Here is a 26,691-nt window from a genome sequence, read left to right as displayed (position 1 = left end):
AGGGAAGGAAGGAAAGAAAGAGGGAGGGAAGGAAGGAAGGAAAGAAAGAGGGAGGGAAGGAAGGAAGGATCCAAAGACAAAATCTTGAATAACCACTGGCCTGAGATTCTAGTAGGTCTATCTGGCAGGGTGCACGTGGTTTTTAACTGTTTCAAGGTTATGTTGGTGAGTCCCTTTGGCCCTGTCTCTCAAGCCCTACTGAAGGGAAGCCACAAACTGACCCTCTGAGTAGATTCTGGCATGGGGACCAGAGATCTCTTAGCTAAGGATCCTTTCTCCCACTTAGAAACTATCTCTGGACCTGAGTGGTTTAGGGGTGGAGGGTAGAGTGAAGGTATATTCAGTCTGGAGATGCCAGTCAAGAACGTGGAACACTTTTAACTGAGCCAAGAGGATTCCAGGGTGGGGAGTACGAAGTGGGACAGATATTAGGTAGCATTTGAGCCTAATCTTGAGGAACATGTCCTATTTGGCCAGGCAATGTAATAATCACAGGTCTGAGATATTACTAGGCACAGTGACTTCATCAGGGTGAAACCATGTCCATTCTTCTCTTCTTTGGCCTACTCTTACTCCCATTTCTACTTTTCTTCTGTAAACCAGAATGTATTTGAGACTTATCTCAATCAATTTAGAGGTTTATTTTGCCAAGGTTAAGGACCATGGCCAGTGACACAGCCTCAGGAGGTCCTGAGAACATGTGCCCAAGGTGGCTGGGTTACAGCTTGGTTTTATGCCTTCTAGGGAGACAGAAGTTACCAGGGAAATACATAAATTAACACATGTAAGGTATACATTGGGTCAACCCAGAAAGGCAGGACTTCTCGAAGCAGGGTCTTCGAGGTCATAGGTGGAGTCAAAGATTTCCTGACTGGCAATTGGTTGAAAGAGTTAAGCTGGAGCTTAAGCCAAGGTTCTTGTCATGTAGATGAAGCCTCCAAATAGCAGGTTTCAGAGAGAATAAGCAGTGAATGTCTCTTGTCTGACCCTAAAAGGTGTCAGACTCTCCAGAAAAGGCCTAATAAGGGACGAAGATTCTCTATAGAAAGCAAATTTCCCCCACAAGAGACAGGTTTTCAGGGTCATTTCAAAATATGTCAAGGAAATATATTTTGGGATAAAATACTGCCATTTCTTTCAGGGCCTGATATCCGTCATGTGATTCCATACCAGAGTCAGGTTGGAATGTGGTATGTTATTGCTACAAAGAGTCTGTTTTTTCAGTCTTAAGGTCTCTGAGTCAATGTTAATGTTGGTCAGTCACGTCTAAACTCCAAACAGAAGACAGTAGAAGGAGGTAAGTCTGACTCCTCCTCCTCATAATGGGCTGATGTAGTTTTTCAGGTATTTTTTGGAATCCTTCTTGGCCAAGAGAGGGATCCATTCAGTTGGTTGGGGGCGCTTAGAGTTTTATTTTTGTTTTACACTTCTCATAACCAAGTATGACTCCCAAGACTGCCGGGGCATGCTGTAGAATAATGCTGTTACCAGGAATTTGTCAGGAAATACTCTGCATGATTGGAAGCTGAGAGTAAAGGCTTAGGATTTGGTGTTGTTTGCACAATCCTCCCATGAAAAGACCATGCACACTGGAGCAGGACAGTTGCAATTTTGGCTTCCCTCTCTCCTGACTCTGGGATCTTGAGTAAATTACTCCAAGTCCTTAAGCCTCTGTTTCCACATCTGGAAACTGAACATAGTAACACCGACCTCTCAGAGTTGTTGGGACAATTAATCAGGAACATATGTGGAAGCACAGTGCCAGGGACAAGGCATTCATTTGATAAATAGTGATGTCTTTCCTTCCTTTCCCACCCCTTTTCTTCCTCCCTGCAGAGACACTCAAACTGGGATTCTGGTCATGGCCAGGTGACTGCCATGAGGACAGAGCCATCTGGCGTTAGTTCCTGGATGAAGGTAAGAGGCTAATTAAGATAGAAAACATTGTGTACCCTGTAAATAGCCATCTTAATCATTTTCTGCTGGTGGTGAGTCAGCAAGAGCACAGGTGTTACTCTCAGAATTTGTAGAATAACCAGACTATCTTAAGTTCAATTAAAGTACATTCTGGGAGCCTGTTTACCTGTTTTGGGGCACATTGAGTTCTAGCTTTTTTTACTGTAATAGGCAGAAGGCACCCAATGAATGTATATATGCTTGATAGGTTACTTACCTTGGGACTTCATGAAGGCAACAAAGAGAGTCTTTGAAACTGGCTGAGATTCCTCCATACAGACCTATTACTTACAATTGTCTGTACAGTTAACTTGGAAACAATACAAAAATACTAGAAATAATTTCCTAGGGATTCTGGTTTTAATGTCCAATTTCTTTTCTTTCTTTCTTTCTTTTTTTTTTTTCAAGAGACAGGATTTCATTCTGTCACCCAGGCTGGAGTGCAATGGCAGGATTATAGCTCGCTGCAGCCTCAAACTTCTGGGGCTCAAGTGATCCTCCTGCCTCAGCCTCCCAAGTAGCTGGAACTACGAGTGCAAGCCACCTCACCAGTTTTCTTTCTCTTTCCATCTCTCCCTCTTCTGCTCCCATGTTCCTCCCTCTGCTTCTCTATCCCTGTCTTCTCTCCTTGCTCCCCAGCCCCATATTCATGGCCCTGAGGTAGAGTCAGATACTTTACCCTATACCCAGCCATTTCCATTTTCTGGATTCTGTGCTCTGTGGAACTGTTAGTGGGCTGGAGTAGAGGAAAGGGTTTATCTGTCTCACTTTCTGGCAGGAACAAGAACTTCCTGATTCAGAGTAAGAGCTGAACATAAAAACCCATTCTGGTGGAAACAGATCATCATGGCATTTCCTGTTTAAAATCATCTAAAAAAATCCCCCATCCCCACTTTCTGCAGAGCTTCCAAGGGGATGACTGCTTAACCATTTCACATCCGAAACAACAAGTACTACATAGCACCAAGGGAAGTAAAAATATCTTGCCTTTCTTTCTATTATACATAATCATAATATGTTTTTTAATTTGCATGGCTCCATAATATAAGAGACAGTAACTGGTCTTCACTAGTAATAACCAAAAGTGAGAGAAAGAAAAAGCATTATCCTTTAGAAAGAAGAATCAGTTAATGAGAGCAAGTTCAAAAATGAGTGTACATGCTCCTCCTCAAAAGTGAAGTGAGTAGGAGTGAAGCATAGAGAGTGCAGGTAGAAAAAGGGGCTCCTTAGACAGCATAAGCTGCCTCTTCTTTAATTTTTTAAAAATTATTTTTCAAGATTGTAAATATGCATAACATAAAATTAACTATTATATAACCATTTTCAGTGTACAGTTCAGTGGCATTATGTACATTCACATTATTATGTAACTGTCACCACCATCCATCTCTAGAATTTTTTTCATCTTTGAAACTACCTTCCTGAAGTTATACACTGGGCCAGACATTATGGCTTACACCTGCCTGTAATTGTAGCACTTTGGGAGGCCAAGGCAGGACAATCACTTGAGGCCAGGAGTTTGAGAACAGCCTGGGCAACATAGTGAGATGCTATCTCTACAAAACAAAAAACAAAAAAAAGGCATACACTGTAGTTTGAATTTATACCAGCTTAACCTCAAGAGCATACAAATATTCTGCTTCTATGCGGCTCTGTTCCTACCCCCTTTCAGCTATTGATATCACAAAATGACATCTTTGTGCATTGTGTCACCTGAAATATAAACTAATAAGTCTTTAAATACATTACTCTCTTGAATCATGTAGAAAATAAAAAGTGGAAGTAACAAACCAAAGTTGCAATAATACTATTTTATAATTGTTTATATATTTACTTTTGCCAGAGATCTTTATTTTTCATATAGCTTTGAGTTACTGTTTAGTGCCCTTTCATTTCAACCTAAAGAACTCCCTTCTTGCAAGGTAGGTGCTACAGTTTGGATGTTTGACTCCTCCAAACCTCTTGTTGAAATTCAATCCCTGGTGTGGTGGTGTTGGGAAGTGAGGCCTAATGGGAAGTGTTTGGGTTATGGAGGCAGACACTTCATGAATAGATTAATACCCACACAGTCACAGGGAGGGTGAGTTCTCACTCTATTAGCTCCCATGAGAGTTGGTTGTTAAAAAGAGCCAGGTATCTCCCTGCTACCTCTCTTGCTTCCTCTCTCACCATGTGATCTCTGCACTTGCCGGCTCCCCTTCACCTTCTGCCATGAGTGGAAGCAGCCTGATGCCTTTGTTAGATGCCCAATCTTGAACTTTTCCAGACATGAGAATCTTAAGCCAAATAAACTTCTTTTTTCATTAAAAAAAATTACCTAGCAACAGGCATTCTTTATAGCAACACACAGCAGACTAAGACAGCAGGTCTAGTGGTAACAAACTCCCTCAGCTTTTGTTTATCTGGGAATGTCTTAATTTCTTCCTCATTTTTAAAGGATAGTTTTGCTGGATATAACATTCTTGGTCAACAGTTTTGTTTTGTTTGTTTTTTCCTCCTTCAGCATTCTGAATGTATCAACTCACTGCCTTCTGGCCTCTCCAAGGTTTCTGATGAGAAATCTGCTTACCTTACCAGGGATTTGTTGTATAGGATGAGTCATTTCTTTCATGTTGCTTTCAAGATTCTTCCTTTGTCTTGACAGTTTGAGTATAATGTGTCTTGGTGTGGGTCTTTTGAGATCATTGAGCTTCTTGAATTTATGTTCATATTCATATTTATGTTCATGTCTTTATCATACTTTGGAAGTTTTTAACCACTATTTATTCAAATAATCTCTTTGCCCCTTTTTCTTTGTCTTCTCCTTCTGGAACCTCAACAATGTATATGTTGGTTTACTTCATGATGTGCCAGAGGTTCCTAAGGCTCTGCTCACTTTTCTGTAATCTTTTTGGCCTTCAAGTCCTCAGAGTCAAGAATTTCAATTGTTCTATCTTCATGTTCACTTATTCTTTCTTTTGCCTGTTCAAATCTGTTTTTGAGTCCTCTAGTGAAAATTTCATTTCAGTTATTGTACTTTTTAGCTCCTTTAGTTCCTTTTTGTGTTTTCTGTCTCTTTATTGATATTTCCATTTTGTTCATACATTTTCTTGACTTTTGTCTATATCTTTAAGCTCTTTGAGCATCTTTAAGATAATTGTTTTAAACTCTTTGTTTAGTAAGTCTACCATCTAGTCTTTCTCACAGATGGTTTCCACTGATTTTTAAAAATCTGTTATACTTTTCTGTTTGTATGCTTTGTGATTTTTTTCTGAAAACTGGACATTGGTATCTTATAATATGTAACTCTGTAACTCTCTGCCTTGGTAGGGTGTCTGTCTGCCAAAGTTCAGCCTTAACTGTAAACTTAAGGTCTTCTCAGATCTTTTTTTGAGCCTGCACCTTTCCCTAGGCTTGTGTGATGACTTTCCAAATGCCTCTGTATATGTTGTTGTTGTTGATGTCCTAGTTCTTAAATATTTTATTCCAAAAGGGTAATAAAGGAAAAATAAAGAAGAAAAAAAAGAGCAGGCTCCAAAAACAGGTGCTGGCCCTTTAATTCCCCTGGAAGTTGCTTCAGCCAAAGAGATGAGGATTGTAAAAGTGCAAATGATGGTTGCAGCAATGCTGCTCACCTCCGTGTCTACACCTCCATAACCAGAAGCAGCAATTAGCAATCACAGCAAAGATCCCTATTATTTGGAGGAGAGGGTCCTTACACCCACCTTGGCTCCTTCAAGCTTTTTGCAAGCTGCCTCAGGCACACATGCATAGCTGTTTGCCTGGCTGGTGGGTGACAGCTGCTACTGAGCTAAGAGCTAAAATTAGCCAAAATCAACCACAATTTACCACCCAAGTCTTCCCCTGGATGTTGCAAGCCTTCAATAGACACCAAAGTTCCGAAATAGTTACATCTGAGAGATCCTGCCAGTGCAATTGTTGTCCAAATGGGGAAATGGATTCCTGATGCTTCTACGTTGCCATCTTCTTGAATGTCGAACATCAGAGTGCTTCTTAGTGCAGGATTTGGATGTCTATGGCTGAAAAGCCAATGCCTTCATATTCTAGAAGAATGACACTGCCCAGGCCGGGCATGGTGGCTTATGCCTGTAATCCCAGCACTTCAAGAGGCCGAGGCAGGCAGCTCACGAGGTCTGGAGTTCAAGACCAGCCTGGCCAACATGATGAAACTCCGTCTCTACTAAAAATACAAAAATTAGCCAGGCATGGTGGTGCACGCCTATAATCCCAACTACTGGGGAGGCTAAGACAGGAGAATCGTTTGAACCCAGGAGGTGGAGGTTGCAGTGAGCCAAGATTGCACCAATGCACTCCAGTCTGGGTGACAAAGCAAGACTCTGTCTCCAAAAAAAAAAAAAAAAAATGACACTGCCCAAACCAAACCAGGAGAAGGAATTCAATTTAGTTTCTCACTCAAGGAGGCTATGTACTGTTATAATGAGCTGTTATTATGTTACAGATGAGGAAACTGAGGGTTAAAACAGTGAATAACTTACCTATCAAGGGTTCCTTAACTGCCAAATGTCAGGTCCTACTAATTCTAGTATCTATGACCTCAACTAGTACTGTGCTCTTTTGTCATGGTATGGTTTCCTGGGGGTGGCAGGATGCAGGGAAGACTCGAGGACAGTATGTCATGACTATTAGTTGACCTAGGGAAGAAGCTTGTGCTCCCAGTAGTTGGGTCCTCTGAGGATAGGATATTAATTTGGCAGTGCCTTCAGAGTCCAATGGAGAGCCCATCCGCCCATCCTCAGCTCTCAATTTGGGTGGTGGTAGGGGGCTCTATGTTATCTCTGGAGAAGAGGATGCAGCTTCTCACTCCAGTAGCATAGCTGCTCTTGGGACCAGGGATGGAAGTGAAGGTGGTCCTGACCAATACCAGGTCTGTCTCACAGCGGTCATGCCCATGAGACCTTTACTACCTCATTCTGCTCGTCCTTCCACTGCCATCCCCTTTCCCAATCTTCCTCTGCAGTGACTCCTCCCAAATCTTTCTTACACTGTAATTAAAGCCCTCTTTGTTCTCAAGGTTTATCCCAACTTCCTCCCTAAAAGTCTACTCATCTTCTGGCTCTCCCTGAGTGCACTGACTCCCTCGCAGCCCTCTGGAACGAGTCCTGCTAATTCTTCCACATTTATTTCCAAGTCCCACAAGCTCAGAGGAACGATTGGCTTTCTTTCCCTTCCCATTGTCCCATTCAAACCATTATTTACCTTTCTTTATGCAACTGCTCTCTTCACTTTAGGTACATACTACTTGGCTACACCTACCCTCCTGTGAGCTGCTATATGCCTCCATGAATCATTGTACACACGGGGCTCTGAAGCAAAAAGTGATGAGGTGAAGTAGGGATCTGTGATGGACAGCATAGAATGCATTAATGGAAACACAGGGGCTGGGCATGTTGACTCACACCTGTAATCCCAGCTCTTTGGTAGGATCTCTTGCGTTCAAGACCAGCCTGGGCAACGTAGTTCAAGAGCAGCCTGAGCAACATAGTTCAAGACCAGCCTGGGCAACCAACCCTGTTTCTACAAAATATAAGAAAATGATGTGGGCATGGTGTCATGCGCCAGTAGTCCCAGCTACTTGGAAGGCTGAGGTGGGAGGCTCACTTGAGCCCAGGAATTGGAGGTTTCAGTGAATATGATCACGTCACTGCAATCCAGCCTGGGCAACAGAGAGGGAGCCTCCAAACACACACACACACACACACACCACAAAGTGTCAAAGCCTGTCTTTAAATGTAATGTTGCCATTCTGCTGAAGCCAAGATAGCATGAAAAGAAGATTTATCACATGGAAACGTTCCTAGAATCATCAAGATTTGTCACTAAAATTTTAATCTATCATCTATATTCAATACAAATCTTAGAATACGGATGCTCATAACTTTAACAGAATATGAACTATGTTAGTAGACATTGAGGCTAAGAGAGATTAAGCTTATCCACGACCGTTCAATGACCCAGAATTTACTGAACACATACACCGTAGAAAACTATTGAAGGGGATTGATGCTGTCTGATTTTTAAGTCATCTTCCAACTTTAATGGTGACCTCAGGGTGGAGGAAGCAGACCTGGGAACCCTTCCTCATAACCCCCACCCAGGGCACAGAGCTACTCAGCAGGACTCCTGTCTACCCAGAACTCTTTCTACTTTGTGATATTTTATGCTATTGTAATAAGGTAACAAGCATGTATGTATTAATACTAATAGTGTATTGGTGTTCATAGTCCAAATACAACTTGAATTGCTTTTAGGTTATATTTTTTGTCAAATTGTTGGTTTTTTGAATATGTCACTCCCACCAAGGCAGGGTCATATGAACTCCCAGATTTATATTAGTTACATTTTAAGGCTTATTGTATGAGAGTTTAGATCTAAGATATGGTGTTCAGCTGTATCTTGGATTAAAATAATAACTGTGGGCCAATAAAAGAATGCATCATCACTGTCATATTATTGGATGTCTACAGCTCTGAAGTCAAGTGGATCCTATACAAACCAGAAAGACGAATATGAGGAGACCTCATCAGGATGGAAATCACAATTTTAAGGCAGATACATGTTTTTGGAAGATCAACCTTATGCAACATTGAGTTCATGAAAATGAGGAGGTCTAAAAGTAGGGTGACCAACCATCCTGGTTTGACAAAGACTGATAGATATTTCCTGGGGTGCAGGACCTTCAGTGCTAAGACTGGGGAAGTTTCAGAAAATGCACTGATAGTGGAAATCTAAAGTATACTCAGAAATATGTTGACCGTCTTATCTAAAAGATGGTGACAGATTGTGGTAGCTAGTCTCCAAAGACGGTTCCCCAATAAATTATACCTTCCTGAGTCTGTGACTTTGTGTAATCCTATCCCCTTGAATCTGGGTTGACCTGTGGCTTTTATTTTTTTGAGATAGGGTCTCATTCTGTCACCCAGACTGGAGTGCAGTGGCATGATCATGGCTTGCTGAAACCTCAACTTCCCTGGGCTCAGGAGATTCTCCCACCGCAGCCTTCTGAGACCACAGAGGTGTGCCAACATGCCCAGCTGATTTTTGTATTCTTTTGTAGAGACGGGGTTTCACCATGTTGCCCGGGCTGGTCTCGAACTCCTGGGCTCAAGTGATCCACCCTTCTTGGCCTCCCAAAGTGTTGGCGTTACAGGTGTGTGCTACCATGCCCCACCGTGTGGCTTATTTTTGACCAACAGAACATGACGGAAGCCATCTTGGTGTGAAATCTCAGACTAGGTCATTAGAAACCTTACAGCTTCCACCTGGGTATCTTGGCATATTTACTCTGAGGGAAGCCAGCTGCCATCTAAGTTCAACTACTTTAAAATCACCAAGCTCAAACTAAGCATATGGGGAGCCTGTGTGGAAAGAGCAAGATGCCTGTGCAGCCGCCAGCTGTCCCAGCTGTCCCAGCTGAAGCACCAGATGTATTAGTAAAGAAGCCATGTGGGACGTCCAGCCTTCAGAAGACGGCAGCCACGCGAGAGACTCCGAGTGCAAATCACCCAGCTGAATCCAGTCAGTCCACACAATTATGATAAAAAATAGTGGAATATCTGTAATCCCAGCACTTTGGGAGGCCGAGGCGGGTGGATCACGAGGTCAGGAGATCGAGATCATCCTGGCTAACACGGTGAAACCCCGTCTCTACTAAAAATACAAAAAATTAGCCGGGTGTGGTGGCGGGCACCTGTAGTCTCAGCTACTCGGGAGGCTGAGGCAGGAGAATGGCGTGAACCCGGGAGGTGGAGCTTGCAGTGAGCCGAGATTGCACCACTGCACTGCAGCGTGGGAAACGGAGTGAGACTCCATCTCAAAAAAAAAAAAGTGGAATATTATTTTAAGCCACTAATTTTTTCCTTAAAAAAGCTATGGTAAGCTCATGCTGAAGGCCTATTTCCTAACCTACGCTGGAGACTTCTTCCTTACTCCTGTGCCTAGGGGAATGTGCCCAGGCTCTGGGCAGAGTGCCCCGTGCTCGTGCAGGTAGACGTTCCTGCTTCCCACTGCAAAGCCCACTAAGCAGCACGATGTCCTGCTCTTTTAGTTATCCAGGCACCAGAAGCCCAAAGGGGCAGCAGAAAAATACTGACAATAGAGGTAAGTCCGTTCTGGGTAATTCAGTTCATAAAGCTCGCTTTGGAGGATTTCATTTCTCCATGTTAAATACAATATGTTTTTCTTTTGAGACACCTCTTTTTGGCAGGAAAATCCTGCCATCATCATTTCCCATTTGAGTTCCGTGAGCTTCTACCTAGGGGCAAAATGGAAATGGGAATTTTATAATGAAAGAAGCAGACGGGGAGAGGAATCTGCCATCTTCTTAACAAGCCAGTAAGAGACACTGAAAATCTCAGAGAGCTGCCAATGACAAGCATGCTCATTCTCAGCGCAGCTGCTCTTTTACAAATCGTGGTAACATAAACAATGTAAAATCACCATTAACCGTTTCCAGAACATTTTCATCTTCCCAAACTGAAACTCTGTACCTTTTAAACAATAACTGCCCTTTCCTCTCTCCCCGAGTCCCTGGCCACCCCAGTCTACTTCCTATCTCTGTGAGTTTGATTCTCTTTGGTACCCTATAAAGTGGAATCATAGAGTATTTGTCCTTTTGTGCCTGGCTTACTTCACTTAGCATAGTGTCCTCAAGGTCCATCCATGTTGTAGCACGTGGCGGGACTTCCTTCCTTGTTAAGGCTGAATCATATTTCATTGTATGGATGGACTACATTTTGGTTATCCACTCATCTATTGTTGGACATTGGGTTGCTTCTGCCTATTGGCTGTTGTGAATAATACTGCTAGGAGCATGAAATGTGCAAATATCTCTTCAAGACCCTGCTTTCAATTCAAGCCACTGAATGTTGAGGTGGTTTGTTACATAGCAATTGGCAACCAGATGTTGAGTCACGATTACAGCATGCCACCAACATGGTACGAGGATGATGATCACTGAAGGAGAGAAGTGTGTTGTCCATGTGAGTGCATGAGGTCCAGCTGGAGAGATTATTACCTGACTTAGTGTCACTAGGATCTCTGCTTTGGAGTGGAAGCTCTCACTTTCCTGGGTGCCCAGGAGAAAGCATAAGGCAGGCAGGCTGTAGAGTAGCAGCCGTTTAAAAATTGCACTCATAACTGTGTAACAACAAAAGAAAAGATTATTCTGGATTTGCATTCAGATTGGGCAGACTGCTAGTGTTTCTTCCACCAGGATGGTCTGAGAGCCAAGCTTGGAAAATCAGAAGCGATTGGGTCATCCAGTGCAGGACAGTTTAGCACCATGAATGGCTAATTAAGCTTGGATTCCATCACAAACTAGAGGGGATACATTTTCTTCTGTTGAAATTAATCAGGGCCGAGGAAGGAAAAAAAGAAACCATGGCCGCCTTTTTGAAACAAATCCAACAAACAGGTCAGAGGGAAACTCCACGCTGCACATGGGGATCTGGAAGTAAAGCAGGTGAGCCCTGCCCTCCTGAAGCTGGACCCTGGCACTGGTGATGAGGATAAGAGGTTTCCCAGCTGTTTAAAAGAAAACAGTGTGTCAGCCGGGCATGGTGGCTCCCACCTGTAATCCCAGCACTTTGGGAGGCCGAGGCGGGCAGATCACTTGAGGTCAGGAGTTCGAGACCAGCCTGGCCAACATGGTGAAACCCCATCTCTACTAAAAACACAAAAATTAGACAGGCGTGGTGGTGCGTGCCTGTAATCCCAGCTACTCTGGAGGCCGAGGCAGGAGAATCACAGGTGAACCCAGGAGGCAGAGGTTGCAGTGAGCCAAGATCGTACCACTGCACTCCAGCCTGGGAGACAAGAGTGAAACTCCGTCTCAAAAACAAAGAACAAACAGAAAAAACCCCACAAAAAAAAAAGTGTATCAATACAAAAAATTTGAGGTATACTAAGGCCAACGGAGAGGATTAGGAGATAGTTTCACACAGTTCCCAAGAGGAAGGTGTGCACCACACCACAGGGCCGCACAGGGAAGCAGGAGGCAGAGCGAGAGGGGGGCTGTGGACAAGAGCCTTTTTTTGTGATTTCCATGGGAAGAAACAGGAAGGCAAAGTAAACAGACTCGGGATTGGCCAGTTTGCTCATTTCAGCAGGCTCTGGGGTATAGGGGCTGTCCCTAATTGTCTGGTACCTGAGTTTGGGTGATTAGGGAAAGTGGATAGTGGCCCAGCATGCGAGAGACCAATAAAGGAGGTGGTTGGGGTGTGGGCTCTGGATTGGTTGGTTTGTATTTGAAAAGTGCACCCCTGGGAGGAGGAGGACTCCCGAGGAATGGGGGGTGGCACAGAGGAGGCGACAAGGGAGGCCTGAGGCTGAAGCAAAGCATATTATTGGGTTTTCCAGATCAAGGAATGTTTGGTGTATGCATGTAGAACAGATATTAAAACATCGACTTTATAGACACCAGAAACATGGTCAATACATTGGCCCTGTGACACTTTAACATCAAACTAAGGCACCTTTGCAGCAATGATGGATGAGACTTAGAAAGAAGGCCATCATTTGCCCTAAATAGTATAGAAAATATTTTTTATGAGAGTTGAAAGGAGGAACAAAAATTGAAGTATAAGGAGTCCTTGTAGGCCAGCCTGTATCTAAGTTTCCCATTCATATGGCATTAGCAGAGGAAATAGATTTGAAATTTCCAGGGTCTCTACCAATATCTTGGTGGATTGCAGAGTATGTTAAAAGTATAAGAAATATATATATATCTCAAAAAAAATTGGACAATAATATCTTGGTGTATTTCTCAGGTCATGGTAGCAAGTCCTGCAGTTATCTTGTTGGAGGGTATGATGTGAGAAGTCAGTAAAGTACATGTAAAGACTGGTGATATTTGTGTGTAACCAAGGGGATGGGGTGGTTGTGGTGGTTACAGTTGGGGACAGGGCAGGAGGTCCTGGTGGAAAGCTGGAGGGTAGAGTAGAAGTCACTAGGGAGTGTATGACCCTCTCCCCAGGGTCCAAAGGATTCACTGGCCTGCAGCAGCTGCCTCTTGGGGAAAATAATACTCTTCGTCAATTTTAGAATGGCATTGAGAGTAGTAGCTTCTACCAGGTTTTCCTTTAGGTGTGGAGGGGAGGGTGCATGTTTTGGCAGAGAGCAAGGAACATACCAGGATCATGGGCCAAGCAGACAGTAAATTCAGGAAACACAATAGAGTTCCTAATTCAAAAGAAGAAAAGCAACAAATGTCCACGTCCATTTTGTCAGCACCTTGAGAGTGTCACTGGGGTGGAGGCTTTAGTGTCCAGGTGATGTATCTCTAATACAGGTGATGTATCTCTAACACAGGTGATGTATCTCTAACACAGGTGATGTATCTCTAACACAGGTGATGTATCTCTAATACAGGTGATGTATCTCTAATACAGGTGATGTGATGTATCTCTAATACAGGTGATGTATCTCTAATACAGGTGATGTATCTCTAATACAGGTGATGTGATGTATCTCTAATACAGGTGATGTATCTCTAATAGCAATGTCTTGGGCTAGGGTGATGTTGTCTAAGGTGATGTCATCTCCAGCTGCAAGCTTCTGAGGAATGTCATCTGGGATGTGGGTCTGAGGTACCCTGTGCAACTGCAGAAAGTTGGATGTGATTAAGATCTTGTCTGCAAAGATAGTGTGCAATGGCAAAGCTGTTGAGGTCCCCATGGGTAGCCTAGAAAAGGTAAATTGTGACCCGTTAGAGGTGAAGGCAAACTGTGCTGAAAGGCTGTTGAAGGAGGCAGTGAACAGAACACAGTAGCCAAATCTGTAATAATAAAATACCAGTCATTGACTGGGTGGTGCCGATTATTTTAAAAATACTGAATATTGCATATGGGGCTTTTCTTTTTGCCAGGAACTTCCAGTTTTTATTTTTTTAAACATCATTTAACAAGAAAAACATTCAACCAAATTAAAAAAAATTAGGTTGGATTATTTTACAATAAAATAATCAACTTGAAATATCAGCCCCTCCATTTAGGGCCAAGGAGGCCAATAGTTCCTGTTTAAACAGCAGAATTGCGCAATTATTTTTACCTATATTTGATGACACACAAAAATAAAAGTCTTAAAATTTCCATGGACACCCTCCCCTCCCTCCAGAGCAGAGTTCATACAATTGCATCTTAGGTCAGTACTCAGGCTTTTAAAAATCATCTTACATTTTGAAATATAATACAACTACTCTGGTAACAAGAATACTTTTAAAACAATTCTTATGGGAAACAAATACCTTAGGCCATTGTGTGGCACATAAGACTGCTCAAAGAAACAGCAAAAATGAAAAATAATGTACAAGAATTATAGTCCTTTGTTTATAGAAACCATCCAAATAAAGTATTTTCCCTAATTTTCCTTGCTTCTTATAGTTTATTATCAGAGCTGAATTACAAGAAGCAGAATGCACCATATTTTGGTTCTTGGTTGTAGCTGCCAGCTTAGGAGTTCATGACTATAAATATCAAGCAAATATGATTTTACTCACAAGTTCTGGAATGGGAAAAAAACCCAGATATCTCTAAAGTGTTTCTCTATCCTTGCTTTCAAGTCATGACAAAAACATTCACAGCAGTTTAAAGGATGGTGAAAGACGAAACATGGGCCCATTAAAATAGAGATTAATTTTACATATCACACTCCTATAGTAAAAACTGTAACAAGTATGATATTGTATTAAGTAACATTCTATAGTAAGCTGTTGGAGCAAATACAGCATTTAACAGGTTCATTTACAGACCAGGCATAGTAGCCTTTAGAGAGAACATCTTATTTTCACATCTTGAACATGTAACCTTTAAAAAAAACCAAACGGAATATGTAATTTATGACAGCTGGCCAGGCATTTAATTTTGGGAAAGAGAAGGATTTTGAGGTAAACTAGAATTATTTTTAGCAATCACAAACATAGCCTATAAACCACATTTACACCACACTGAAGTTATTGAGCTTTTAACTATAAGTTTGTCACTCCTTTGTGCCAAAATACACACCTAGGTGTAACGTTTTTTTTTTTTTGAGACGAGTCTCACTCTGTCACCCAGGCTGGAGTGCAGTGGCGTGATCTCCGCTCACTGCAACCTCCACCTCCTGGGTTCAAGCGAATCCCTGCCTCAGCCTCTCAATTAGCTGGGACTACAGGCACGGGCCACCACCATGCCCAGCTAACTGTAACTTCTTAAGAAGCTATTTAAAGAACATGGTCAAGTCTGAATTTTGGCCCCGCATGTGGGGCTCTTTATGCATGGAACCACAGATTAAAGTTGCGGTAATCCACCATCAGGCACCACTTTTTTTTTCTGTTTCCCCAAATTTTGACAAAATTGGACTGTCAAATGGAGAAGCAGTAAAGATAATCCTTCTATTAATTAGGTTTTATATAGTCAGGTTTTTATTGATACATAGTAGGTGTACATATTTTGGGGGTAATGTGATACTTTGGTACATTCATATAATGTATAATAATCAAATCAGGGTAATTGGGATATCCTCACCTTAAACATTTATCTTTTCTTTATGCTGAAAACATTCAAATTATTCTCGAAGTTGAAGCTGTTTTGAAATATACAATAGATTATTGTTTTCTATAGTCACTCAACTCATTTACGGAACACTAAATCTTATTTCTTCTTTTTTTTTTTCTTTTAGAGATGAGGTCTCACTATGTTGCCCAGGCTGGTCTTGAACTCCTGAGCTCAAGCAATCTTCCCACTTGGGCCTCCCAAAATGCTGAGATTACAGGCATGAGCCACCATGCCCAGCTTTCTTTCTTTAAAAGAAATTGTATGTATGTATGTATGTATGTATGTATCATCTATCTATCTATCTATCTATCTATCTATCCATTGTTAGAGATAGGGCCTCACTCTGTTACCCAGGCTGGAGTGCACTGGCATGATCATAGCTTGCCTCAACCTCTCGAGCTCAAGCAATCCTCCCACCCAGCCTCCTAAGTAGCTGGGACTACAGGCGTGCGCCACCATGCTCAGCTAATTTTTTAATATTTTTTGTAGAGATGGGGTCTCGCTATGTTGCCCAGGCTGTTTAAAGCTACATTCCTTCTGAAATTGATTTTTGTGGGTAGTTTAGGATATGTTTCAAGATTTTCTTTTTGCATATGGCTATCTAATTGATCTATCAGGATTAATTTCTTAAATATATTTTTAATCACTAATCTATAGTATTTTCTTTGTCACAGATATGTGTCCACACGTGTGTGGGTCTGTTTTTAGGCTCTGTTCTTTTCTATTGGTCTATTTTCTATTCTTGTTTCAACATTACTCCTTTAATTCTTGTAGCTTTATATTAAGTCTTTACATCTGTAAGTGAATTTCTTTTATTTAGTTCTTTCTTCTTAAGAATGTCTTGGCTTTTCTTGGTCCTTTTCACCTCATTTAAATTTTAGATCAGATTTTCAATTTTCATATCTAAAACTCTGTGGGGAGTTTGACTTATTTAGTGTTAATTTTTAATTGGACGTCAGAATGCTCCCTTTCTCTGTTTCCGATTTTTATTATTATAATTATGATGTTTCATAGATGATAGCAGGATTACAAAATATCAGAAAGCAGGGACTCACAGCTTGCTTAGTTAGGTAATTGCCGTTTTCAATGTTCAAATTGCGAATTTGGTGGCATAAGGTTGTTACTTTAGATTGTAATTGGAAAACTTTGGGGCAGGACTCTAGGACTTACTTTTGACCCTCATTCCACCCCTTCTCTGCTCTTCATTGTTCTAAAAAATGGGGAAACAGGTTGATTGAACACATACTATTTAACTTTCATGAAAGCAGGAATATGTTTGTCTTGGTCACTATTGTATTCCCAGCACTTAAAACAGTGCCTAGAATATAGTTGGTTCTCAATAAATATTAATTGAGTAAATGCCATGTTACATATTACCTTGCTTTGAAATTCTAAGACAAAACAATACTAATAGCTTTTAAGTAATGGTGGCTTCCGGTAAGCTTCATACCAGTTTCTCTTATAGTGTTACATATTTATTTTTAAAGCAACAACTCACTTATTTAGATTAATGAAAAAAAATGAAAATAAATACTGTATTGTGGGCCCACATTTCAGTGTTCCAGTGATATCAGGCAACCTTAAGTTTTAGCCATAAATAATTTTGATAAAAGAAACATGTGTAAACATCCCATAAACCAGGTGTGGCCGTTCATCCAGACTTTGCAGGATTAACCCAAACATTTGAAGCAGATTTTAAAAAATACAAGCTAAAGAGACAAGGCTTCTCAATACTGGGGCAGTGATGTGCTTCAGAGACCTAGGTAACAGGGGACTTTGAAGGGCACCCTCCTAGGAAGGACCTCCTAACTTCTCAGGCATCAGTTTCTGCTTCTGTTGACTCAGAAAGGAGCTCCCAGTGGTATAACTTGAGCGTGTCCCGTGCCCGCAGGTCTCCTGAGAAAGTGGACTGTGTCTTCTCACTGTCCGGGCCCAAGGAGAAGATGTTGGGCTGAAGGGAAGCTCATTTAGAGGGAGGCCTTTATCTCAGGAGAGAAATTGATGCAAGATCTCAGTCCAGCAGGAAGGAGAGTGACTATCTGAAGCAATCGGATGCTTTCTTTGCAGAGGGATTTGAATTTGAAACTGTAGAGACCATCAGCACTCGCTAGTCTGGACAGAAGCAGACGGCAGGCAGAGAAAGCAGTGGTAGAAGTAACGAGTCAGGACAAACCATGGCCAAGCAGGGGCTGAGGTGGCCAGGGCTCTGTGACAGCAGCCCCAGCTCCTGGAGCAGCAAATGCCAGCTCAGCGGAGGCAGCTGGTGTTGCAGCTCAGAGTTGCTGTTGAAACCACGCCCAGGTTGCCTGTGAATAACCTTCCTTTCAGGCCTCAGCAGCCTGCTGAGGCTCTCTCTGCTTTTTCCCTCCTATCTCCTAGGCTAACCTGGAAGAGCCTAATTAACACACGTGTAAATTAAGATCTCCTCTGGCTCAATATTCTGGAATTACACTGAGAAAACTCATTAATTCAGACCACTTCTTCCACATTTTTAATTATTCAATTTGGATTAAGCTGGAGTTTATTTTGCTCAACAAAATTTTATTATAGATATAGCTCAAATTAAAAAGAGGGGGCAGAGGAATTACTTAAAATATTTAAGGGAACATGCTCTTAACATGTTAATTTTAAACTATTTATTAAAAATTCATGACACAAGGAACTTCAGTTAGGTAAAATGAATAGAATTGTTAAGCTTTTTGCTTTTTATCAGCCAATATTTATTGTCCTTTCTTTGGGCCAGGCTCTGTGCTAAATTCCAGAACACAACATCAAATCAATTAAATAGGCATGATACTGTAGGTTAATTTAGAAATAAAAGTGCAACATAAGAAATATCTTGAAGTATTGTTTTTCACCACCTCCCCTAACATGTCTATATGCATACACATATACTAACATACATACATACATATGTGGGGGGGGGAAGGAAGGAAGGAAGGGAGGGAGAAAGGGAGAGAAGGAAGGAAGGAAGGGAAGGGAGGGGAGGGAGGGAGGGAAAGAGGGGGGGAGGGGAGGGAAGGGAGGGAGGGAGGGGAGGAGGGGAGGGGAGGGAGGGAGGGAGGGAAGGAAGGAGGGGAGGGGAGGGAGGGAGGGAAGGAAGGAGGGAGGGAAGGAAGGAAGGAGAAAGAGCCTTGCATTGAAGCAGCTGATGGGGGAGGTGGAGGAGTGTGTGACCGATCTCGCTGCTGTGATGCGCGCTGAGCCAGAGGTGTGTGCAGGGCATGTCACCTGGTGCTGAAGAAAAGATTTTCAGCTGCCCTAGGGGAGGGTCCAGAGAGACTTCCTGGGCATCACTGGGGCTGAGGCTTACAGGATGGATCTGGGTGACTAGATGGAGAGAAGAGGGCACCCCAGGAAAAGCATCCTCAGGCAACTACAGAGAGTTCAATGGGACTGGAGCCCCCAGGGTAAGGGTAGTGGGAAGCACAGCCAATTCTTGTGATTCGAGGTAGTTATGTTCTATGAACATTCTTCAAACCTTGAACTAGCAAATACTGAGCTATTTCTCCTGGAGAAAGCATGGGTTGGGTTCTGTGAGCGTCTGGTCACAATGTTTTCATCAGCTGAAACACCATTTGTGTTACAGAGGTTTGTTTATCAACATCCTAGTAGAATACACAGGTCTCATCAGCATTGAGAACCTGCCCTTCCACATAACCCTTTTCCTGTATAGCACTCAGCGGGTATTTTTACAATTCTCCCACAGCCTCCTGATCTGCAAAACTCGCCTCGCCTGCCCTGCAGGTTTAACCTTTTTCACATTGTATCACCTTCTGGAACATGAGAGCCAGTCAGCACTAGCTGAGAAGGGCTTGACATGTTCCTGACTGTAAACTTCTTTGGCTTTCAGACTCACAACAATGTTGCTACCACGCTTTTTGAAAAAAAAAAAAAAAAGCATTTATTGTCAGTCTTTGCATTGCTATAAAGGAACACCTAGGCTGGGTAATTTATAAAGAAACGTTTATTTGGCTCTTGGTTCTGCAGGCGGTACAGGAAGCATGGTGCCAGCAACTGCTTCTGCTAAGGGGTTCAGGCTGCTTCCGCTCAATGGCAGAAGGCACAGGGGAGCCGGCGAGTCACATGGTGAGAGAGGAAGCAAGAGAGAGAGGAGGAGATGCCAGGCTTTTTAACAATCAGTTCTTATGGGAACTCAGAAGAGCAAGAACTCATTCATTACTGCAAGGATGACTCCAAGCCATTCATGAGGGACCAGATTCCATGACCCAAACACCGCCCACCAGGCCCCATCTCCCACACTGGGGATCACATTTCAACATGAGACTTGGATGGGACAAACATCCAAACTGTATCAGACATCATCTCACGAATCCACAAATTTAGCTGCTTTCCCTTCTTTTCTGTAGTTTCACAACCTACTATAGAAGCACTTTCTAGAGGGGCCTGCAGAAGTGAATTTCCTCTTCCATGGCCTCGATGTATCTGGCTGTTGATTCATTATCACTGAACTTACTGCCAACAGCACTACAACTCACGCTGAAGGCAGCTCATCCAGCACAGGTATTGTCTCCACAGGCAGATCGCAGCCTCCTGCACTCAGAGACAGTAGACAGCACTTCAGCACCGTGCCTGGGGGCATTTTAAACAGCAAAATCACCAACAAAAGTACAAAAATGCAAAAGCATGGCTCTGGATAGACAGCAGGAAGGACCACTTGTTTCTAGTGTGAGAGCTGGGACAAGAAAGCAGAGGAGTCATCTTGCTTCACCTCAGCCGGGAACAGATGCCTTGGACTACTCAGATTTTTTCCCTGCTCTGTACAAGTCTGTGAATCACTGTGAAGCCACAAGTATTGATTTGGTTTACAAACACATTTTAGTGAAGAGGTGAATTTGCAGGTATGGAATCTAGAAATAATGAGATCGGACTGTAAGGCTGGAGACGAAGATGGAGAGGCTGCTCTGGGTGACAGGCTGGCTCTTGTCCCAGAAGCTGTGGACTGCCACTGGAGTGTTTCAAGCAAGGGAGTGGCTTGATCCCTGTTGTAGGAACAGCACCTTTTCTCAACTTAAAGTGTGGCTTGAAGAGAGGAAGACGGGAGACTGGTTAGGAGATGGGTATATCCAGGCGAGGATGAGGGTGGGTGAACGGAGCCAGGGGTAGAGATCCTCAGGGGAGCTGACCTGAGACCCCTGTGAGTCTCGGGTCCTGGCAACGGGGCGGCGGTGAGTGGTGAGGGGGAGTCATTGAGGACAGCGCCCCGGGTCCCCGGCTGGGGCACATACTGGGGTGTAGGGCAGTGGTCAAAGGCCCTAGCCTTGGAGTCAGACACCCCTGATTTTAAATCCAGTCTCCACCACTGGCGGGCTGTGTGGCTTAGACATGCTGCTCCACTTCCCTAAGCCTAGTTGTTTCATGTCTAGCATAAAGATTCCGTGTGGCAGGAAGAACACACCCCCGGGGGGTGATTCTGAGATTGAAATGAGTACTGGTGCTTTTCACCTAAACAAGGAAAACGGGGAGAGAAGCAGTATGTGGGGTGGGAGGGAGAAGGAGAGGAGTCTGTCTGGGCGTGGGGAGTCGGACGTGCCTGTGGACACTGGTGGACAAATATCCTGAGGCCATCTGATGTTTTCCCGGGGCCACGGGAGTGGGGGAGGGGAAGGTGGGGCGGAGACACAGACTTGGGCATTACCAGCAGGCAGGAGGCTGCTACCGCCATGAAGAGTGGGCAGTGCCAGGATCAGAGGGCCGGGGTAAAGCCTGCGGAATTCCCACATTTCAGAAGAGGCTGGGAAGGAGGTCAAGGAAGAGCAGCAGGAGGAGGAAGAGGAGGAAACGCAGGAGGGTGTGGAGGGATGGGAGGGGAGGCGGGGAGGAGGAATTCCAGGAGGGAGTGGCCGGAGTGACTGTTCTGAAAGCATGGACTGGAAGCCACAGCACATTTGGGCTGCAAGGAACCCGAGAGATCTTCTAGTGTAATCCTCTTTTAGTCTCCATCCCCGTCCGGATGAAGACAGCGAGATTCAAAAGTAAAGTCAGTTGTACCATGACTTCCTAGCAGGATACCCTAACTCCTAATTCATAATAAAACTACAGACATTCTCAATTCAAAATTCTTCCTATTCAGTCACACTGGACTTTCTCCCAATGTGACAAAATTATTGAGATTTTATTGACTTACTGAACAGCTGTGGTCTTTGCCATGTACTAAGATACTGTGTAGTCAAACTGCGCCTCTGAAATCTATTTTTATTGTACATTTAACAAATTTTGCTGTAAACAATAAGTTTAAAAACAATAGTCATAACTCACTAAACTGTATCTTTTAATTTTAATGTTATTATACCTCAATGAAACTCAGTTTTAAAAAACAGTGAATAAAAAGTTGAGCTATTAAAACTAAAAAGTAATTATTTGCTAGTTTGTATACACAGACCCAAGAAATAGAAATATAGGAATATTTGGAACTTGCTCCTTCTTACAGCCTTGAGGGAACCGCTTATCCCTTATTACACCTTGGTTTCCCTCAATGAAACTAGAAAATATTACCTTGCAAGACTGCTCATAGTTAATTAATACGTATGAAGCTCTTGAATCTAAATATTAAATACTTGATGATATTGTCTGGTAAATATTATCTAACTGCATTTATAAATACTAGCATTTTTACAGCCTAGTTGTAATTACAAAGTATAGCCCATTTAAAATGAATACAAATATATGCATATATATTTTTCCTGTGAAAGTAGGAAAAGAAAGTCGAAATTATGCAACAAAGTAGAAAAATATGCCTCTCATATAAGATTGAGTGTTTCCATTGATCAATATAATTTTTAAAATGTTGTGATGATTCTTTTTTTCACTTAATTGGCTATGTCATTTGCACTCTACCTAACTGAGATATTAATAAATTGTATATGATGTAAATAACAGGAAACAAAAAGAACTGCTGGCCTTATTCATAGTTAATAAAGAGAACCAGATGATGAAATTGTCTGAAAATAAGCCATTTTGTTTATTAAAAAGTTACTTCTGCTCCAGGGATCCAAGTAATAGAGCTTTGTATTTTCAGAGGGAACGTTGCCATAAATCAGGGTATCACAACCTCAGCACTACTGAGGTTTGGGGCAGCTGGATAATTCTGTTGTGGGGGCTGTCTTGTGGGCTGTGGGAGGTTTAGCAGCATCCCTGGCCTCCACCCACTAGATGCCACCAGCACCCCCTCCCTCATTTGTGACAACCAAATGTCCCCAGGGGGCAAAATTGCCCTCAGTTGAGAAACACTCCTATAAATAGCACGTCCATGCTGGGGTGGGTGTACTTTTACATGTACAGGGGACTGGCCCGTAGGTTTGGCAGTAAGTCCTGGGGTTCCAAATTGGCATTTCCCAGTAGCTGGGCTGATGCGACAGCCTTCAGTTGCTTGGGCCTCCAGGCAGAAAGTGGAGGTGCAACAGGGGCTGTTTGCATGCTGCCTTGGCAGAGTTGGGGTGACAGGCACATCTCATGTGTTCACAGACACTGCCAGGCCCTCTCAGAGCTCATGACTTGCCTCCCCTTTCCCTGCAGTTAGGGAGCCTTTTGTCTTGCCCTCAATTCTCCAAAATAACCCAAAAGGTTTCCTTTATCTTTAACTCTGTTATAAACATGTTGACACTTTGCCAAACAAAAACCTGATGAAACATTCTGAATTTTCTACTTTCCTCCATAAAAACTTACAAACGACAGGCTGAAGGAAAGAATGTGTAGAGAAGATACAGGAAGTGACATCATAAAGCTGGAGGAGACTTTAGAGCTGAGCTGCTCTTGGTCACGCGGCACACGGTCCCAGTGCTCAGTCACCATGTGTCCTGCATGGCTCCCATGTTGGACGGCACAGACGGAACATCTCTATCGTTACAGGAAGTTCCACCAGATGGCGCTGTCTCCAGGGACATCTAGGGCACAGGCCTTACTTTATAAGGAAGTCCTAGAGATATTTATGTTCATCCGGCTGAAGAGAATCAACGAGCTCAGGGCAGAACCAAGACTGGGAAGCAGCCCAGTTAACCCCACGCTGCGATCTCTCCCGCACACAACTGCCTTGTGGCAGGTCCACACCTGGAATGCCACATGGGGTTTTGGCCATCATAGCCTAAGAATGAGGGTCAGATAGGTAATTAAGAGAATGGACCAACTCTAAATAAAATGTTAGTCCAGTTCAGTAACCATGTCTCGTATACCTGCCATGTACCAGAACTTGGTCTGGTTATGAAGTTGAAAACAAACAAACAAACAAAAACCAAATAGATCCCTGTCCTAGCAGGGCACACAGACTGGGAGGCACTCACTTTCAATCCCACGTAGCCATCCCAAAGATAAAGATGAGCCCAGGGCCCAGCCTGGGGTGGGGAAGGTGGGGAAGGCGTGCTTGCTAGAGGAGATAGCATCCCTGTAAAGAAGGCAAGAAACGAGCTGGGATGGAGGGAGTTGCAGAGCCCAGCACTCAGGGGAACAGACGGGAGGGCGGCCTGAGGATTCCCCTGACTGTGGCTTCGTTCCACTCACCTGGCTGTGCCCGGCCACCCCATGTAGAGGTCCCTCCTCAAGGCAGCATGTTTAGGGCACCGCCTCCACACAGATTCCCTTCCCATCCTGTGGCCGCTTCTCATCCTCCACACCTGTCTTGCTCAGTGACGCTGTGCTCCACGCAGGCTTATGCTTCTGGAGCCTGAGAACCAGCCTGCACTCGTCTCTCTCACACTCTATATCTAAGCTGTTGGCACACTCTATTCCTTTTTTTTTCGGTAAGTTCTAGAACCTGCTTCATCCATCCCCATGACTATCTTTGTCTCGGCTTCCATCATCTTTTTCTCTCTTTCCCTCTCTTCTTTTTACTTTTTTTTTTTAAGAGATAGGATCTTGCTGTGTTGCCCAGGCTGGAGTGCAGTGGTGCGATCATAGCTCACTGCAGCCTTGCACTCCTGGGCTCAAGAAGTCCTCCTGCTTCGGCCTCCTGACTAGCTGGGACTACAGGCATGCTCCACCATGCCCAGCTATTTTTTAAATTTGTTGTAGAGGTGGGGTCTGTGTTGGTCTGACTGATTTTTGAACTCCTGGCCTCAAATAATCCTACTGCCTTGGCCTCCCAAAGCACAGACTACAGATGAGCTGTGATGCTTGGTCTTCTTTTTACATTAAAAAAAAATGGAGATATAATTCACTGCCATAATATTCATCCTTTTAAAGCATACAATTCAGTAGTTTTTAGTGTATTCACAAAGTTGTGCAACCATCACTGCTATCTTATTCCAGAACATGCCATCACCCCAAAAGAAGCCCCATATCCATGAGCAGCCACTCCTCATCTCCCCTTCCCCTCTCCCTGGCAACCACAAATCTCCTTTTTGTCTCTATAGGTGTCTCTGTTCTGGACATTTCATATAAATGGAATCCAACAATATGCGGTCTTTTGTCACTGGCTTCTTTCAATCAGCATGTTTTCAAGTTTGTTGAAAGGTTTCCATGTTGTAGCACACATCACTATCATCACTTTATTCCTTCTTATGGCCGGACAATATCCTCTTGTGTGGCTATAGTGCTTTTGTTTATCCATTCACGGGTACATAACAGTATGCTTTTGTCTGCCCGTGGACATCAGGGTTGTGTCCACTTTGGGGGGATTATGAGTAGTGTGACTATGTGCATTCCTGTGTTAATCCATTTGGGCTGCTATAGGAAAATACCACAGCTGGGTGGCTCACAAACAACAGAAATTCATTTCTCACCGTTCTGGAGGCTGCAGGTTCAAGAAAAGGTACCAGCAGATTTGGTGTGTGCTGAGGACTTGTTTCCTGGTCCATAATGGCACCTTCTCACTATGTCCTCATATGGCAGAAGGGGCCAATGAACGCTCTGGGTCCTCTTTTATATGGCAGTAATCCCATTCATGAGGGCTCCATTCTTATGACCCAGTCACCTCACGAAGGCCCCGCCTCCAAATACCATCACCTTGGGGGTGAGGATTTCAACATAGGAATTTGGGGGAGACACACACCTTCAACCTACAGCAATTCTTGCTCAAGTGTTTGTGTGGACATATGGTTTCACTTCTCTTGGGTACGCCTTCATCTCTTCATAAGATTGGTGAATACATTCCTCAGTTTTTCCTGCCTCCAGACTTATCCTCTCAACCCACTCTCCAACCTTTCAGTCAAATTTATTTATTTATTTATTTATTCATTCATTCATTCATTCATTCATTTATTGAGACAGAGTCTCACTCTGTCTCCCAGGCTAGAGTGCAGTGGTGTGATCTCGGCTCACTGCAACCTCTGCCTCCCGGGTCAAGCAATTCTCCTGTCTCAGCCTCCCGACTAGCTGGGACTATAGGCGCGCAGCACCACACCCGGCTAATTTTTGTATTTTTAGTAGAGATGAGGTTTCCCCGTGTTGGCCAGGCTGGTCTCGAACTCCTGAACCCAAGTGATCCGCCTGCCTCGGCCTCCCAAAGTGCTGTGATTATAGGCGTGAGCCACTGCACCCAGCCTAGTCTAGTTTTTTTAAACATGTAAATCTTTTAAATGTGTAAGTTGTATCATGCTGAACCCTGTATGTAAAATCTTTCCATAACTTTCCATTGCACTGAGAAAAAAATGGCCAAAGCTTCATCTGGCCTTCCTCTTCAACCCCGTCTCTGGGGGATGGGGGAGGGGAGTTGGAGATGGGGCTGGGAACACCCGTCTGTTTCCCCCAGCTCGCTTTAGGGTACAGTGGGGCTACAGTCCTCCGTAGCATAAACGCTGTTGCCACTTGCCTCTCTCCTGTGCCCAGCCCTCCACCAGCCCAGGGCACTTAAGCACCCTGAAAGGGAAAGGCTGCGGTGCCACCAGTCCTGTTGTCTCCAGGGCCCCTCCTGAAAACTCCACGGTACAAGACCCCTGAAGGTTAGAGCTGAGAGGGCCTTGGGGAGCACCCGGCCTGGCTGGCTTTCCAGCTGTGCCCTGGGCAGCTTTGTGCTGCTGGGGACCTGTCAGAGCTGGGAACCAAGGAGTGGCGCTGAGTTCCAGGGCTCTGTGGGTGTGTTTCCTGGCAGTTTTGTTTGAACAGAATTTTTATCAGCAGAAAGAAAAAGGGATCTGAGCTGGTGTGGTGGCTCACACCTGTAATCTCAGCACTTTGGGAGGCCGAGTCAGTGGATCACCTGAGGTCAGGAGTTCAAGACCAGCCTGGCCAACAT

General features: G+C 43.6%; 2 long non-coding RNA genes across 2 annotated transcripts in view; one reads left to right on the top strand and one right to left on the bottom strand.

Moving 5' to 3' along the window:
- The window catches only part of LOC129534434 (uncharacterized), a 76,791-nt gene that overhangs the window by 26,406 nt on the left and 23,694 nt on the right, over window positions 1–26,691 (bottom strand). The window lies entirely within an intron of this gene.
- Window positions 1,128–22,464, top strand: LOC134758699 (uncharacterized). The gene is made up of 2 exons (XR_010134171.1): window positions 1,128–1,917; window positions 19,497–22,464. It is a non-coding gene; the product is annotated as an uncharacterized lncRNA (long non-coding RNA).

Source organism: Gorilla gorilla, chromosome 5, assembly GCF_029281585.2.
Source record: "Gorilla gorilla gorilla isolate KB3781 chromosome 5, NHGRI_mGorGor1-v2.1_pri, whole genome shotgun sequence".
Classification (NCBI taxonomy): Eukaryota; Metazoa; Chordata; class Mammalia; order Primates; family Hominidae; genus Gorilla; species Gorilla gorilla.
This window is presented reverse-complemented; position numbering and strand designations above follow the sequence as displayed.